We start from the raw sequence: 15,359 nt of genomic DNA, 5'->3' as shown, positions 1-15,359 counted from the left end.
AATTCAAGAATATTTGAATATTTGAATGGAGTAAACTCCATTTTGACCTGTTGCTTACAAGTAAACCCCTTCCCACAGGGCCCAGGTGATGGGTGGGAGCTAACATCAGGGTACTTGGGGACCTGGGGCAGTTTCCAGGCCTTGGGATGCCAGGCAGCAGAGCCTATGACCGGGGGTGTCTTACCTCAAAGTTAAACTGTTGAAATTATTTTCTAATGTCTTCATATGTAGAGTCACAGAGAGATACCCTGAAAAGATAGATGGAGAAAATTTTAATTATAAAATTTAAGCTCATGTCCCATAAAGTAAAACATATAACAATGTTTTATAAATCCCATAATTAACTTGGGGAAAGCACAACATTGCACTTATAAAAGCATCTATTTGTTAAAGATAAAATTTAAAAACATACATATTGGCATTTCTTAATTAAAAAAAATTTTTTTTTTTATTAAACCAGGAGACTCAAAAAGTGATATTGGCCTGGGCATTGTCTAAACCTCTATGAGGCCTTACCTCATGGACAGAGGACCTCATGATGCCACCATCCTGAGTAATTACACCAGGAAGCAGTGCAGACCTACCAAATGGACACAGATTGTCTCTTCTGTTCTTCCAGGTGGAAAATGAACTTACACATGAAAAGCTCAGCAAGTGGACAAAGCCAGGAGCAATGAACAACAAAGAAAACTGAGGTACAGGATCTGTTCTTGGTGGTTAGGGGATTAATGCTTTTGACAATACCACGCCTGACTTTTCTGGCATGCTGTCCAAGACAGAGCTGTCTGGGTCCAAGTCTGTGCACAGGTCTTTTGTGGAGGTCAATCAGGAAAACACAGAAGTGACTGCTGTAACTGCTGCTGTGGTCAAGCTGGCAAAATTCGCAAACCCCAAAGGTTGAATACCAATCACCTGTTCCTTTTCTCTGTCCAGCATCACAGAACAAAGAAGATTCTGTTCTGTGGAAAGTTCTCCTCTCCATAAGCCAATTCTTTCTGGCTGCTGTGCTGTATCCTTCTCTTAAGCTTTACATTATATATGTGTTGACCTCAGCCCCACAGGAGGGAGAACACCCTAATAAAGGAGATCATTTGAAATTCTGAGCTCACAGTTGGTTAAAGTTAAGCATCTAACTTCGGCTCAGGTCATGATCTCACAGTTCATGGGTTCAAGCCCTACATCGGGCTCTGTGCTGACAGCTCAGAGCCTGGAGCCTGCTTTGGATTCTGTGTCTCCCTCTCTCTCTGCCCCTTCCCCTGCTCATGCTATGTCTTTCCCTCTCTCTAAAAAGTAAATAAACATTAAAAAAATTGAAATTCTGAGCTCAGAACTTAATGATATGTGTACTTACACTTTATGCTGTGATATTCAACAACTTTAGGATGTTCTGAGGATACACTGGAAATTAGAGCAGGATTGGAGTAGAATGTTAATTTGGGTTTAGAAAGAAAATTCCTATTCTCAGGTTGGAGGAGCAAATGGCTGTTCAGTTTTCTCTACAAAGGGTAGATCTCTAATGCCTGTCTGTCAGCATTCAACCTTGACCCTTACAAGGCCTTCCGGGGCTTCAAACCACCTGTTGTTTCATCTCAGTATTGACAATTTTCTGTCCTCTGCTTTCAGGATAAAGATCACAGATAAAAATACTTCCTTATTTGAACCCCCTTCCAATTTCCCCCTTTTTAAAGTGGGTGTTGAACTCACAACACTGAGATCAAGACCTGAGCTGAGATCAAGAGTCAGACATTTAACCGACCACCCAGGCGCCCCTGTTGTTTAACCATTTTAAACCACTTGAAAATGTACTTGAAACATCTCTCATTCTGAGATATGGAAAGATAAAAGGGCTGATCTACTTGTTTTTGAGAATGCTCTTATCTAAGGGAACTCTAAAAGCTATAGAACTTCCTGATCCATTGGTTCACTTGTCTGGACTCTGATTCTTCTCTCAAGAGTAATTATCATTTGTCCTGAGGTTATGTCTTTATTTACCATCCTGGCCTGCAATGTCGTCATACTGCAGTGAATTCACAAGGAAGGAAGCCCTTGGCCAAGATTTCTGCTTGACATTGTTTCTCTCTTCTGGTTCTCTGTAAGGCACAGGATCTTTAAACACAGCTTTACACAGAATAAGGAACAAGGGAATTTTAGACTGTACATCCATATAAGCACAATAGACTGTAAGTTATAAAAATAAACTCAAAGGTGATTTTACCCAGAAAGGGGAGCAGTTTGGTTTCTGTAATGTACGGTTCAGATTGATCTTTATAACTGAACAGGAAATCATGTGAAGTTTTTGGAAATGTCAAAAAATTTGAATATTGACATCACACACACTTTCCAATTTCAACATTAGCTGTATGTATTCTCATTGCCAAGGTTATTAAGCAGCCTCAGATATGAGGTAGACTGAAGAGAAAGAAATGAAACTGTGGGAAAACCAAGGGGGTTTCACTTGAGGGATTATGACTAGACATTTCTTTCTGGCTTCAGTATCAAGGAATCTGAGGGATTCCCTGCATGCCTCTCTTGATTAAAAGTAATATTACTAATGAACAACTAATAGGTACATGGATGGTGGATGGTGGGAACAGGTTTCTCTTTGCTGGCGTGGAAGAGATACAGTGGAGAAACCTGACAAACACTACCTTCGTCAGGTGACAAGGTCAATATCAACAGTGATAAGTCATCTGGATAACATATGTCCTTGATATGATTTGATGAGAACAGCACTTTACGTTTGTGATCTTCCTCCCAAAAGCCCATAACCCCTGTCTAACAATATGAAAAATGTCAGATAAATCCAATAGAGGAGGCATTCTACAAAATACCTGATCTATTCTTCCAAACTGTTAAGATCATCAAAACAAAGAAAGTCTGAAAATCTGTCAAAGCCAAGATGAGCCTCAGGACTAAATGTGAGGACAAATATAATGTTGTGTCTTGACTGGAATCCTGGAATAGAAAAAGAACATTAGGTAAAAACTAAGAAAATATGAATCAATTATGAACTTTAATGATGAATCAGTATTTAATTCATTAGTTGTAAGAAATGTACCACATTAATGTAAGATGTGAACGATAAGAGAAACTACTATCTTTAAAACTTTTCAGATCTTTACAATGCTACAGAAATCAAACTGCTCCCTTTTGGGTAAAATCACCTTTATTTCTACCATTTGGAGGCATCAGAAAATGTCCTTAACTGCAGCCCCACACACAATTTTTGTTTAAGTTAAGTTTCTTCTTATAGTAGCTTCTGTAAATCTAAAACTATTCTTAAAAAAAAGTTTTGTTTTGTTTTGTTTTTTTAAAAGAAAGTCTTAAGAGACATGTCAACTAAAAATAGTGATAGTAGCTCTAGCTAATGTAATAAGGCAAGAAAAAAATAAAAGGCATATAGATTAGAAGTGAAGAAATAAAACTGTTCTTTTTCACAGATGATATGATTGTCTATGTAAAAACTCAAAAGGAATCTAAAAAATAAAACCCTCCTTGAACTAATAAATGAATTCAGTAACTTCAAAGTGAAGTACAATCATTCCAAAGAAAATGAAATAGTTAAGCTGAAGTGTGGTAAAACGTGTATAAGATTTGTATGTTGAAAATTACAAAATGCTTATGAGAGAATTCAAAGACAGTCTAAATAGAAAGACATACCATGCTCATGAATTGGAAGGCTCAACATAGTAAAAAGTCAATTCTTCTCTATGATCTACAGGTTATGGAGGCTTCCTATTAGAATCCCAGCAAGGTTTTTTGTAGACACAGGAAGCTTATTTTAAATTTTGTATGGAAAGGCAAAGGACATAGAATAGCTTAAAAAGTTTTTTTAAAAAGAAGACTAACATGGGAGGAATTATTCTACCCAGTATTAAGGCTTATTTTATTACTACAGTAATCAAGATAACATGGTATCAGTGGAGGGTAAAATACATGGATCAATGGCACAGATTAAAGAACCCAGAAATAGATGCACACAAATGTACTCAGTTGGTTTTTGACAAATGTGCAAAAGCAATTTCATGGCGGAAGGATAGCTTTTTGGACAAATGATGCTGGAACAACTGGGCATCCATAGGCAAAAAAATAAAAATAAAAAGGAACCTTGACTTAACCGTCACATCTCATACAAAAATTAACTCAAAATGGATTATAGATTTACATGTAAAATGTAAAACTATAAAACTTTTAGACCTAGGGTTAGATGAAAAGTTCTTAGGCTTGACACTAAAAGCACAATCCATAAAAGGAAAATTGGATAAATTGGACCTCACCCAAAATTAAAATTTTCTTCTCGGCAAAAGACTGTGAAGAGAATGAAAAGACAAGCTTCAGACTGGGAGAAGATATTTGCAAACTATATATGTGACAAATGACTTGTATCGAGAATGTATAAAGAGTCTCAAAACTCCACAGCAAAACAAAAAATCCAGTTAGGAAATGGATAAAAGTTAGGCACCTGGGTGGCTCAGTCAGTTAAGAATCCAACTACAGCTCAGGTCAAGATCTCGTGGTTCACAAGTTTGAGTCCTGCGTCGGGCTCTGTGCTGACAGCTCAATGCCTGGAGCCTGCTTCAGATTCTGTGTCTCCCTCTCTCTCTGCCCCTTCCTCACTGGCACACTCTCTCTCTCAAAAATAAATAAACACAAAAAAAAAATTAAAAAAAGGAAATGGGCAAAAGTCATGATCGATATTACAACAGAGAGGATTTACAGATGGCAGATAAACACATGAAAAGATGTTTAATATCATTAGCCATTCAGGAAATGCAAACTAAAACCACAATGTGATATCACTCCACACCTTTCAGACTAAAATAAAAAATAGTGATAACACCAAATGCTGGCAAGGATTTGGAGAAACTGGATCATTCAGACATCATCACTGGTAGGGATGCAAACTAGTACAGACACTCTACAAATAGTTGGTAGTTTCTTTAAAAATGAAACCTGCATTTAGTATATGACCCAACAACTGTAACTTGGACATTTATCCCAGAAACAAGGAAACTTTTGTTTGTAAATAAACCTGAGCACAAATTGTTTGTAGTGACTGTACTCATAATTGCCCCAAACTGAAAATCACCTAAATCTCAATAGATGATTTGTTTAAAAAGCCATATACCATGGAATACTCCTCAGCAATAAAAAGCAATGAACCATTGATACATGCATCAACTTGAATGGACCTCAAGAAAAGTATGCTGACTGAAAAAAAGCCAATTCCTAAATGTTATATACTGTAATATGTTATATAACATATTAAATGTTATATAATTTTCTTGAAATTATGAAATTATAGATAAGGAGAATATATTGGTAGTTGCCAAGGGGTGGGAGAAGGGGACAGGGTGTTTGGGGTGGTTATGAAGGGATAGCAAGAGAGAGCTTTGTGGTAAAAGAACTGTTCTGTATGTATGGTGATTAAACAAATAAAATTGCACAGAGGAACTAGCCTCTCTCTCTGTCCCTCCCCTGCTTGCACTATCTCTCTCTCTCTCTCTTAAAAATAAACATAAAAATTTTTCAAAAGATTACATTTCAACACTATTTCATTTATATAAATCTCAAAATCAAGCTTAAAGCAAGCTGTACTGCTTTAGAGAAAAGCAAAAAAATGATTGCAAATGTCAGAAGAGTTTTTACCTGTTGGGGGGAGTGGGGGTTTTATCTGGAGGTGCCACTTGGAGGGGAGAGTATTTGATTTTTTGGCCTGGGTTATTTGGGTGCATGCCTTATAATTAGCTTTTCAGTTATCCTTATGATCTGTGCATTATATTTTATTATAAGCAAAATAAAATGTCAAGTGAGCTAACAGACTAACATACCTCCAAATGCCTGACAAGTCACTGTATTTATAATTACAGTTAAACTGAGAAAGGAGTAGAACATATGAGCAAGAGATAAAGGAGTCCTGGACAGGTGAGCTAGTTTTCATGCCAAATCTTCCTCCCTTGACAGCTTTCCCATGAGATTTGTCCCTGCTTGGGGGTCTCTCTCTCTCTCTCTCTCTGCCCTCCCTTTGCCCCTTCTGCAAGCATGTGCTCTCTCTGTCTCTCAAAAATAAATAAACATTAAAAAAAGAAACTGTAATTAAGCAAACCATTACATTTTTAATCAACATGAAGCTTGATGGAGTTATGTCTTACAATAGTGTTTTGTGAATATGTTACATGTAGTTCTTATAGGTAAATTATTTCCATGTTGTGCTCTCTAGATATTTTTTTTTATTATTATTTTTATATTTTATTTATTTTTNATGAGATCTGACCTGAGCCGAAGTCGGACGCTTAACCGACTGAGCCACCCAGGCGCCCCGTGGATATTTTGCTTTAGATAATCAATCTTTAAAGACATAAACAAAATTTACAGTATTTCATGAGCATGGAAACATTTTAAACTTAAAAAGTTAATTTTTAGTTAAGCGGGGTGCTTGAGTGTCTCAGTTGGTTAAGTGTCCGATTTCAGCTCAGGTCGTGACCTGGAGGTTCCTGAGTTCGAGCCCCATATCGGGCTCTGTGCTGCCATCTCAGAGCCTGCAGCCTGCTTCAGATTTTGTATTTCCCTCTCTCTTTGACCCTTCCTGGCTCACACTCTGTCTCTCTCAAAAAATAAATAAACGTTAACAAAATTTAAGTTAATTTTTGCATACCTAGAGCTATGTTTATTTTAAAAGAGAAATATGACAATTACTTGATCTATCTAAGTATTAAACTTATTTCAATAACTTATTTTTAACTTGTTAAAACAAGAAAAATGACTCAAAATCACTCTGCAAATAATGTTTTCTTGTAAATGGTATGAGAGCTTTAGGTGAGACACAGTAATTTCATGACAATGAATAACTTTGGCCCCTGGGCTATGCCTGCAGATGTCTAGTTGCTCCTGGGAAATTCTGAATTAGCTACATTCTCATATCTCGCTTGGGTAGCTTAATGATTGATATTAGAGACACAGATAAAATAACTTATGAAAATTTCTTCTAGTCCTTTTATTTTCTGCCAAATAATGGCACAAACCTGGTGTTAAAATGTTAGCTGTGTAACATAACTTTATCCACTAGAGGGCCAAACGTCATCATTATTTAAAAACCCTGTGATCTGCTGCGATGTTTAATGCCAGGAACATTCCTGTAGTTTTCCTGCTTCAAATAAGTTCAGTTTCCCCTTACTAGGATAGCAGAAATTTTCATAAAATTAATTTTCTTTTACAAGTATACCTGTCAGGGCACCTGGGTGGCTCAGTCAGTTGAACATCCAATTCTTGATTTTTGCCCAGGTCATGATCCAGGATTGTGGGATCGAGCCCTGTGTCAAGCTCTTCGCTGAGTGTGGAGCCTGCTTAAGATTCTCTCTCTCTCTCTCTCTCTCTCTCTCTCTCTCTCTTTCTCTCTCGGGCAGCTGGGTAGCTCGGTTAAGTGTCCAACTTGGACTCAGGTCATGATCTCACAGTTCATGGGTTCCAACCCTGCGCCAGGCTCTGTGCTGACAGCTCAGAGCTTGGAGCCTGCCTCAGATTCTCTGTTTCCCTCTCTCTCTGCCTTTCTCCCACTAATGCTCTGTCTCTCAAGGTATGAATAAATGTTTAAAAAAAAATTTTTTTTTTATTTATTTCTAGGAGAGAGAGAGAGAGAGAGACAGCGTGAGCAGGGGAGGGTCAGAGAGAGAGGGAGATACAGACTCTGAAATAGGCTCCAGGCTCTGAGCTGGCAGTCGGCACAGAGCCCGACGCGGGGCCCGAACCCACGAACCGCGAGATCATGACCTAAGCGAAAGTCGGACGCTTAACCGACTAAGCCACCCAGGTGCCCCTAAAAATTTTTTTTAAAAGACCCTCTCTCTTGAATGCTGAGAACAAACTGAGGACTGATGGGTGTGGGGGGGAGGGGGGAGATGGATTTGTCTTTCTACCCTTTTATTTCCCTTTGTTCATTTGTTTGTTTCTTATATTCCACATATAAGTGAAATCATGTGGCATTTGTCTTTACCTTTGCTAAGCAAAATAAGCTAGCTCCATCCATGTTGTTGTAAATGGCAAGATTTCATTCCCTTTTATGGCTGAATATAGATGATAAATAGATGAAAGATAGATAGATAGATGATAGATAGATAGATAGATCGCATCTTTATTCATTTTATCTATGGATGGGCACATAATTTGGCTATTGTAAATAAAGATGCAATAAACATAAGGTGCACGTATCCCTTGAATTTAGTGTTTTTGTATTCTTTGGGTAAATATCCAGTAGTGCAATTACTAGCTCATAGGGTAGTTCCATTTTTAACTTTTTAGGAACCTCCATTTTTCCAGAGTGGCTGCACCAATCTGCACTCCCAACAACAGTGTATGAGGGTTCCTTTTTCTCCATACCTTCTTTGTTTTTTTATTTAAAAATTTTTATCATTTTATTTATTTCTGAGAGAGAGAGAGAGAGAGAGAGAGAGCATGAGCAGGGGAGGGTCAGAGAGAAAGGGAGACACAGAGTTTGAAGCAGGCTCCAGGTTCTGAGCTAGTTGTCAGCACAGAGCTCGACACGGGGCTCAAACCCACGAACTGTGAGATCATGACCTGAGCCGAAGGCAAACGCTTAACCGACTGAGACACCCAGGCGCCACTCTCCACATTCTCTTCTACCTCTGTTTCTTGTGTTTTTTATTTTAGCCATTCTGACAGGTGTAAAGTGATATCTCGTATTTTGATTTGCATTTCCCTGATGATGAGTGATGTTGAGCATCTTTTCAGGTGTCTGTTGGCCATCTGTGTGCCTCCTTTGAATGTCTGCTCACATCTTCTGCCTATTTAAAAATGTTTTTAATGTTCATTTTTATTTTTGAGAGAGGAGTGGGGGTGGCAGGGGAAACACAGAATCAGAAGCAGGTTCCAGGCTCCGAGCTGTCAGCACAGAACTTGACACGGGGCTTGAACTCACAAACCACAAGATCATGACTTGGTTCAAAGTTGAACACTTAAGCAACTGAGCCACCCAAGCACCCCTTAATTGAATCATTAATTTTTTAATGTTGAGCTTTATAAGTTCTTTATTTATTTTAGATAGTAACTCTTTATCAGAGATGTTATTTCCAAATATCTTCTCCCATTCAGTAATGACAGTAGGTTGTCATTTAGTTTTCTTTTTAAGTTTACTTATTTATTTTGAGAGAGAGAAAGAGAGAAAGCATAAGCAGGGGAAAGGCAGAGATAGAGGGAGAGAGAAAACCCCAAGCAGGTTCTGTGCTGTCAGTACAGAGTCCAACGCTGGGCTAGATCCCACCAACTGTGAGGTCATGACCTGAGCCAAAAACAAGAATCGGACACTTAATCTACTGAGCCACTCAGGTGCCCTAGGTTGTCTTCTAGTTTCCTTGTTTCCTTCATTGTGCAAAAGCTTTTTATTTTGATGACATCCCAATAGTTTATTTTTGCTTTTGTTTCCCTTGCCTCGGGAGACATATATAGAAAGAAGTTGTGTCCAGTGTCAGAGAAATTAGTGCTTGTGCTCTCTTACAGGATTTTTGTAGTGTCAGGTCTCACATTTAGGTCCTTAATCCATTTTGAATTTATCATTGTGTGTGGTGTAACCCAGTGGTTCCGTTTCATTCTTTTGCGTGTAGCCATCAGTTTTCCCAACACCAGTCTCTTACCATGTTTTTGAGAAGCCTTTTATTTGAAATGATTACAGATTTATAGGAAGTTGTAAAAAAAAATGTACAGAAGTGTCCTGTACATCCTTCTTCCTGGTACTGTGGTACCATCTTGCATAACTGAGGTACAATAGCAAAGCCAGGAAATTGACACTGGTACAGTCCTCAGGATTTATTCATATTTCACAGATTTTATACACACGTGCTCATGCATGTGCTTGTGCATTTGCCGTTATTGTTGTTCTAAGGGCAAATGCAAATAAAATCAAAACATTATTCTTTCATGATACATAAAAGGAAAGAGACTCTTCCCTCACCCCCATCTCTTTCAGAGCACTTTTTTAGAAAAGCTGTCAGTATACATTCTTTCACTATTCCTTTGAGACATTTGTAAATCTTTTAAAAATGGGCATGGAGGAGGGCACTTGTGGGGATGAGCACTGGGTGTTATATGGAAACCAACTTGACAATAAACTATTTTTTAAAAATAAAAATCTGAATGAATTTCTCACCAGCTTTATAACCCAGGGCTTTCTCTCAAGGACTTAGGAACCATATCTTTGAAATGCAATCATCAAAGAAGACAGCATTCTTGTCTCCTAGTTCCTAGTTCCTCTGAGCTGTCAGCACAGAGCCATAAGATTGTGGTTCAGCATGAACCATAAGATTGTGACCTGAGTTGAAGCTGGATGCTTAACTAACTGAGCCACCCAGGCGCCCCTTGAAATGTAGTCTTTTGAATTGTTCTTATTTTGCTCAACCTTATGTTTTGGAATTTCATTCATGTTGTGAATGCAGCAATAATTTATCTCTTTTCATTGCTACATCCCACTGGATGGACATATTACAGTTCATGTATCTTATTCTACTATTGATCTTTGTAGCTCACCAGTAAAGCTACCTTGAACATTCTTGTACATGTCTTTGATATAAATGTGAACAAATTTCTCTAGGAGAAAGAAGAATCACCAGGTCAACATTCTTAAATAACATTGGATTATTTTCCAAAGTAGTTTTATCAGTTCATAATTCCCAAGGAGTGAGAGAATTCCAGTGGCTCTATACACTTAGTTGCCAATAGTTAGAATTGTTAGAATTAAAATTTTTTGCCAATGTGAGTATAATGTATTTCATGAAAGTTTGTATTTAACACCATTTTATGCATTATAAGCCACTTGGATTTTTCTCTTTGAAAGTGTTTATTCAATTTATTTGCCTTTTTAAACATTTTTATTGTGATCTGTACAAGTTATACACATGTACACACACACACACACACACACAGTCAACAGACTTTGTTTGATTAAAGGATACTTTAAGCGGTATCCTTCTTTCAGTTTTATTTTCTGTCTGTTGCTAGTCAACAGAAATACTGATATTTAGTCATTGTCTATGCTTGGTAAATCTAGATATAGAGCTAATAAAATGATTAGTGCACTTATCAGAATAGCCATATATAAAACACTGCTGCCAAAGGATTTAGGATATATCTTTTCTTCTGATACACAGGAATATTTACAATATTGACCATATTCTGGACTGTGAAGCAAGTCTCAAAACACTTCTGAAGATTAAAATAATATAGAGATCATATTCTCTAACCACACTACAATTAAGCTAGAGATCAATAATAAAAATAATTAGTTCTCAAACACCTACTGGTTTTGCTTTGAGATTTTCTCCTGGGTTATAGGAATCTGGGTGTGGATCTTTGAAAAATTTATACTGCGTCTCCTTTATTGTGCATCTTGAACCAGTGGTTGATGTGTTCCCACATGAGAGCATAGACGGGAAGGGCTTTTTACCTGAATTCAGAGAGTTGTGTGTTGCTGGATGTGGGAGAGTAGGAAGGGCATGGAGCTTACTAACTCATATCTTGGGCACAAGCCACCAACCACAGTTAGGGGGTGGACATGCTGGATGACATGCCAGCCAGCTTCAAGCTGATTGACCCTGTGGCAGGAGAGAAAGGGGAGACAGCAAATAAGATAATCACTAACATTCAACATTTTTCGCTGCTACTTTTTAATAATTTTATTCAAGTATAACATACATACAGAGAAGTACAAAAAGTATGTGTACAACTCAATGCATTATCACAAAATGAATACATCCATGTAACCACTACCCATGTCAAGAAATGCCACATTATCAGCACTCCAGAACTCTCCCCACCTTGTGCTGCTCTCACTTACCACCCTTGTGTTAAAAATGAAACTGGGATTTGTTTTTGTCAGTTATGGTAAGACCACTGGCATGGAAATGATAGTCACGAAGGAAGTTTATACTCATAGATCCCTAGAAATAAAAGGCAAACCACGCTACACCACGCCAGACCCTGTGGGACCTGGGAAACAACCAGGTCAGCCAGGAGATAGAAGGAATATCTGGTAGCTGGCCCTGGGGTGATTTAGGGAAGGCGGAGCCCTCGCTTGGGGTGTGGGAGTTTGACAAAAAAGATAGTTGTCACCCAACTTGTTGCTTTGTATGCCAAAGTTTCGCTCTCAGGGTAATCATTCACAATCTCTAGGAATTAGCTAGCCCTAGTAGGGGCAGTCTCTCTGGGATGGGGGCCTTAAATGCCAGAGCACCAAGAATACAGAAAATAAGAAAGATATAGTCAATATAATACTCCTTCCTCCCCAGAGAGAGCATCTTTCCTGACTTCAAACACCATGAATTAGTTCTGCATGTTTTTGAACTTTCCATAATTAGAACTATATAGCTTATACTTTTTGTGTCTGCACTCTTGTTCAACAGTGTATGAGTGAGATTTACCCATGTTGTTGTGTACTGCTGTAGTGTGTTCATTTCCAGTGTCGTGGATTATTCTGTTGTGTTAATTTATCTATTCTTCTGGGACACCTGGGTGACTCAGTTGATTGAGCCTCAACTTTGGCTCAGGTCATGATTTCAAGGGTTCATGAGATTTTTTTTTTCAATGTTTTATTTATTTCTAGGAGAGAGAGAGAGACAGCGTGAGCAGGGGCGGGTCAGAGAGAGAGAGAGAGGGAGTCACAGACTCTGAAACAGGCTCCAGGCTCTGAGCTGGCAGTCAGCACAGAGCCCGACGCAGGGCTCGAACCCACAAACTGCGAGATCATGACCTAAGCGAAAGTTGGACTTTCGACTTAGCCACCCAGGTGCCCCCTTTTTTTTTTTAATGTTTCAAGGGTTCATGAGTTTGAGCCCCACATCAAGCCCCGTATCAGACTCTGTGCTGACAATGGAGAGCCTGCTTGGGATTCTCTCTCTCTCTCTCTCTGCCCCTCCCCAACTCATGCTTTCTCTCAAAAAGAAATAAATAAACTTAAAAAAATTATCTCTTCTTCTGTTGATGGACATTTAGGTGGTTTCCAGTTTGAGTCTAATATAAATAATGTTGGTGTAAACATTCTTGTACATGTTTCCAGGTGCACACACTCACAGCACATTTTCACTGGGTATATTCCTGAGGGTGAAATTGTTGGATCACAGTTAGGGTAAACGTGTGTTTGAGGTTTAGTAGAAATGGCAAACATGGTCCAAACTGGCTGTGCCTTCACAATGTATGAGAGTATCTCTGCATGAACTTTGGTAGTGGCCATGCAGTTTAAAGCCACAAGTAGAACACTCTAGTGCTATTCAACAGAATAGTTACTTTGTCTTGACCTTAGACAGTAAATATATTGATTTAGGAATGGTTTCATTTTACATTTGACCCAGATTACTAATTCTAGGTAAGTACAAATGCAAAATATCAGGAGGAAAAATAAAACTTCAGAACACCGTTTTTTGTTTATGTGTCTCTGATCTTCATTTAACACATTTTCAGTGAAGTTTTGCACTCTTGACTTTCTCACATTGATCTCTTAGCAGAAGCTAATAAATGGTTCTTTAGATCTGTGTGAAATGATGGACAGGTTACCAGATATGATCAAATCACTTCAACTTAATTGTGATGGCTTTCAATAAATGTTGGTTTCTTTATTCTAATAAACTGTAAAGGACTCTACAGTCTTAGTTATTAAACTCTTGCTGCTTTTTTTTTATTACTGGGGGACTATTTTTATTACTCATTACTGTAGTATGGTGATTTTTTTGTTCCTTTTCATTATAAATAAGTTCTCACAGTTGAGAAAAATCTACAAATCCATCCACACTATGTTATCCATACTAATACAACAATAGGATTTTTCCTTTGCCCTCTTTTCATGTTGAGATTTGATTCCCCCCCCAAAAAAAAGGCAAAGAAGAAGTTTCATGGATGCAGAATTATTTCATACCCTCAAACGCTATACATTTTGGTGAAACTACATACCCAGACCTTTAAAGGGATAAGCAAACAAAAACCCCACAGAAATAGTTATTGACTTTACTATTCAATCATAGTCATTCTATTTCAACAGTCCAGGAAGAAAAATTGGTGAGTCTACACTTTAGCATAGTGGCTAAAAAATACTTCATTCATGAAGATGTGAGATGTCATGATGTGTGAGATCTGAGCTGACTCAGCCAGTGTAGTCATCACCTGTAAGGAAGTATCCAGACTGAGTTTTCACTTTGGTATCAGGAAGAGAGTGACATCGAAGATGTTGTTTGGAACTGATTCTGTTTTCTCTTATCCCGGAGGGCACCCCCCCCGCCCCCGCCCTTTTCCCTTATGCAAGAGGTTCCAAATTTGTTTTCCCCACCAAAAAATAAAAACAAATAATCTCAGAGTTTGGAGTATATCATGCATAGATGGGACTCAAAAGTTTGCCCTCTAAGAGATGACACATTATAATTATCTCAGTCATTCAGATTTTAGTAAGAAATAGTCCGTCAGATCCTTGCCAGGGATCTGAGTTTGCCGGGATTTCAGAGAGATGCTGATTTTCCCTGTGAAAAGGACACTGCTCTAGGCGCGGAGCCCACACTCATCTCACCCTCTACGGAAGCACCGACTCCTAGGAAGTCATCAGGGGGAAGAGCCAACGCCCTGCCCGCCCGCTCGGGAGGCACTCCCCTTCCGCAGCTATAAAGGCCTTTGGCCAAGGCCCTTCTTCCTACATCTCGCGCCCCACTTCCCGGAGCCCGTCCAGTGCGGAGCCGGTAAGACCAGGGCCAGAGGCGCAGTGGGGAGGTGGGCCGGGCGGGACAGGCCAGCCCGCGGCTCGGAAGGGCCCGGAGCTCCGGATGGCTGATCTCCGCAGTCCCCGCCCGTCCGCGCCGACTGCCGCTGGCGCTGCACTTCTGCGCCCTGGACGTCGCCGCCGCCAGCCGTGCGCCCCGCCCCCGGGCTCCCCGGATCACCCCGCACCTAGGCTGGGCCTCTAGGCCAAGCAGGCCGGCGGGGGACGGAGGTCAGGGCTTGGCAGCAGAACCGTAGCCTGAGATCAGAATGTTTCTCTTCCTGTTCTCTCTTCTTCCCAGGTCTGTTTGTGACAGTTTCCAGGCGGCCCGCGCGGGTGCCTGCTTCTGGCTTCTCCTTTCTGCAGTTGGAGGAGAGGAAAGGAGGCCAGTGCGGTCCTAGAGATTCTTTATCAACAACAAAAATGTAGTTTATGACTTAAACGCTAAGCAGCCAGCCCAGCTAGTAGTCTTCCCTGCCCACATGTGAGAACATTGAGGCTCTGAGAGAAGTCATGATGGTTAAGTGGGTGGCTGGTCCTAGATCCCAGGCCAGGTGCGCCTACCTGTGCTCACCTTCTCCCTGTCGGTCTGCCTTACCTAACCCTGGGACCTGCGTTGGGT

General features: G+C 39.6%; 1 protein-coding gene across 3 annotated transcripts in view; it reads left to right on the top strand.

Annotated features, from left to right (window-relative positions):
* Window positions 1-14,607: 14,607 nt before the first annotated feature.
* SERPINB1 (serpin family B member 1) overlaps window positions 14,608-15,359 on the top strand; it is a 9,714-nt gene continuing 8,962 nt past the window's right edge. Inside the window, exon 1 of one of the 3 annotated variants that reach the window (XM_077770009.1) lies at window positions 14,608-14,717. The gene's annotated coding sequence lies outside the window, so the exon portion shown is untranslated. Of the gene's footprint in view, window positions 14,718-14,885; window positions 14,969-15,017; window positions 15,039-15,359 lie in introns of those variants that run through there. The other 2 variants (XM_077770011.1, XM_077770010.1) reach the window with 2 other exon arrangements.

This window comes from Crocuta crocuta, unplaced genomic scaffold (genome assembly GCF_008692635.1).
Source record: "Crocuta crocuta isolate KB4526 unplaced genomic scaffold, BGI_CrCroc_1.0 scaffold24, whole genome shotgun sequence".
NCBI classification, from domain to species: domain Eukaryota; kingdom Metazoa; phylum Chordata; class Mammalia; order Carnivora; family Hyaenidae; genus Crocuta; species Crocuta crocuta.
The sequence above is the reverse complement of the archived record's forward strand: the minus strand, read 5'-3'. Positions and strand labels throughout refer to the sequence as shown.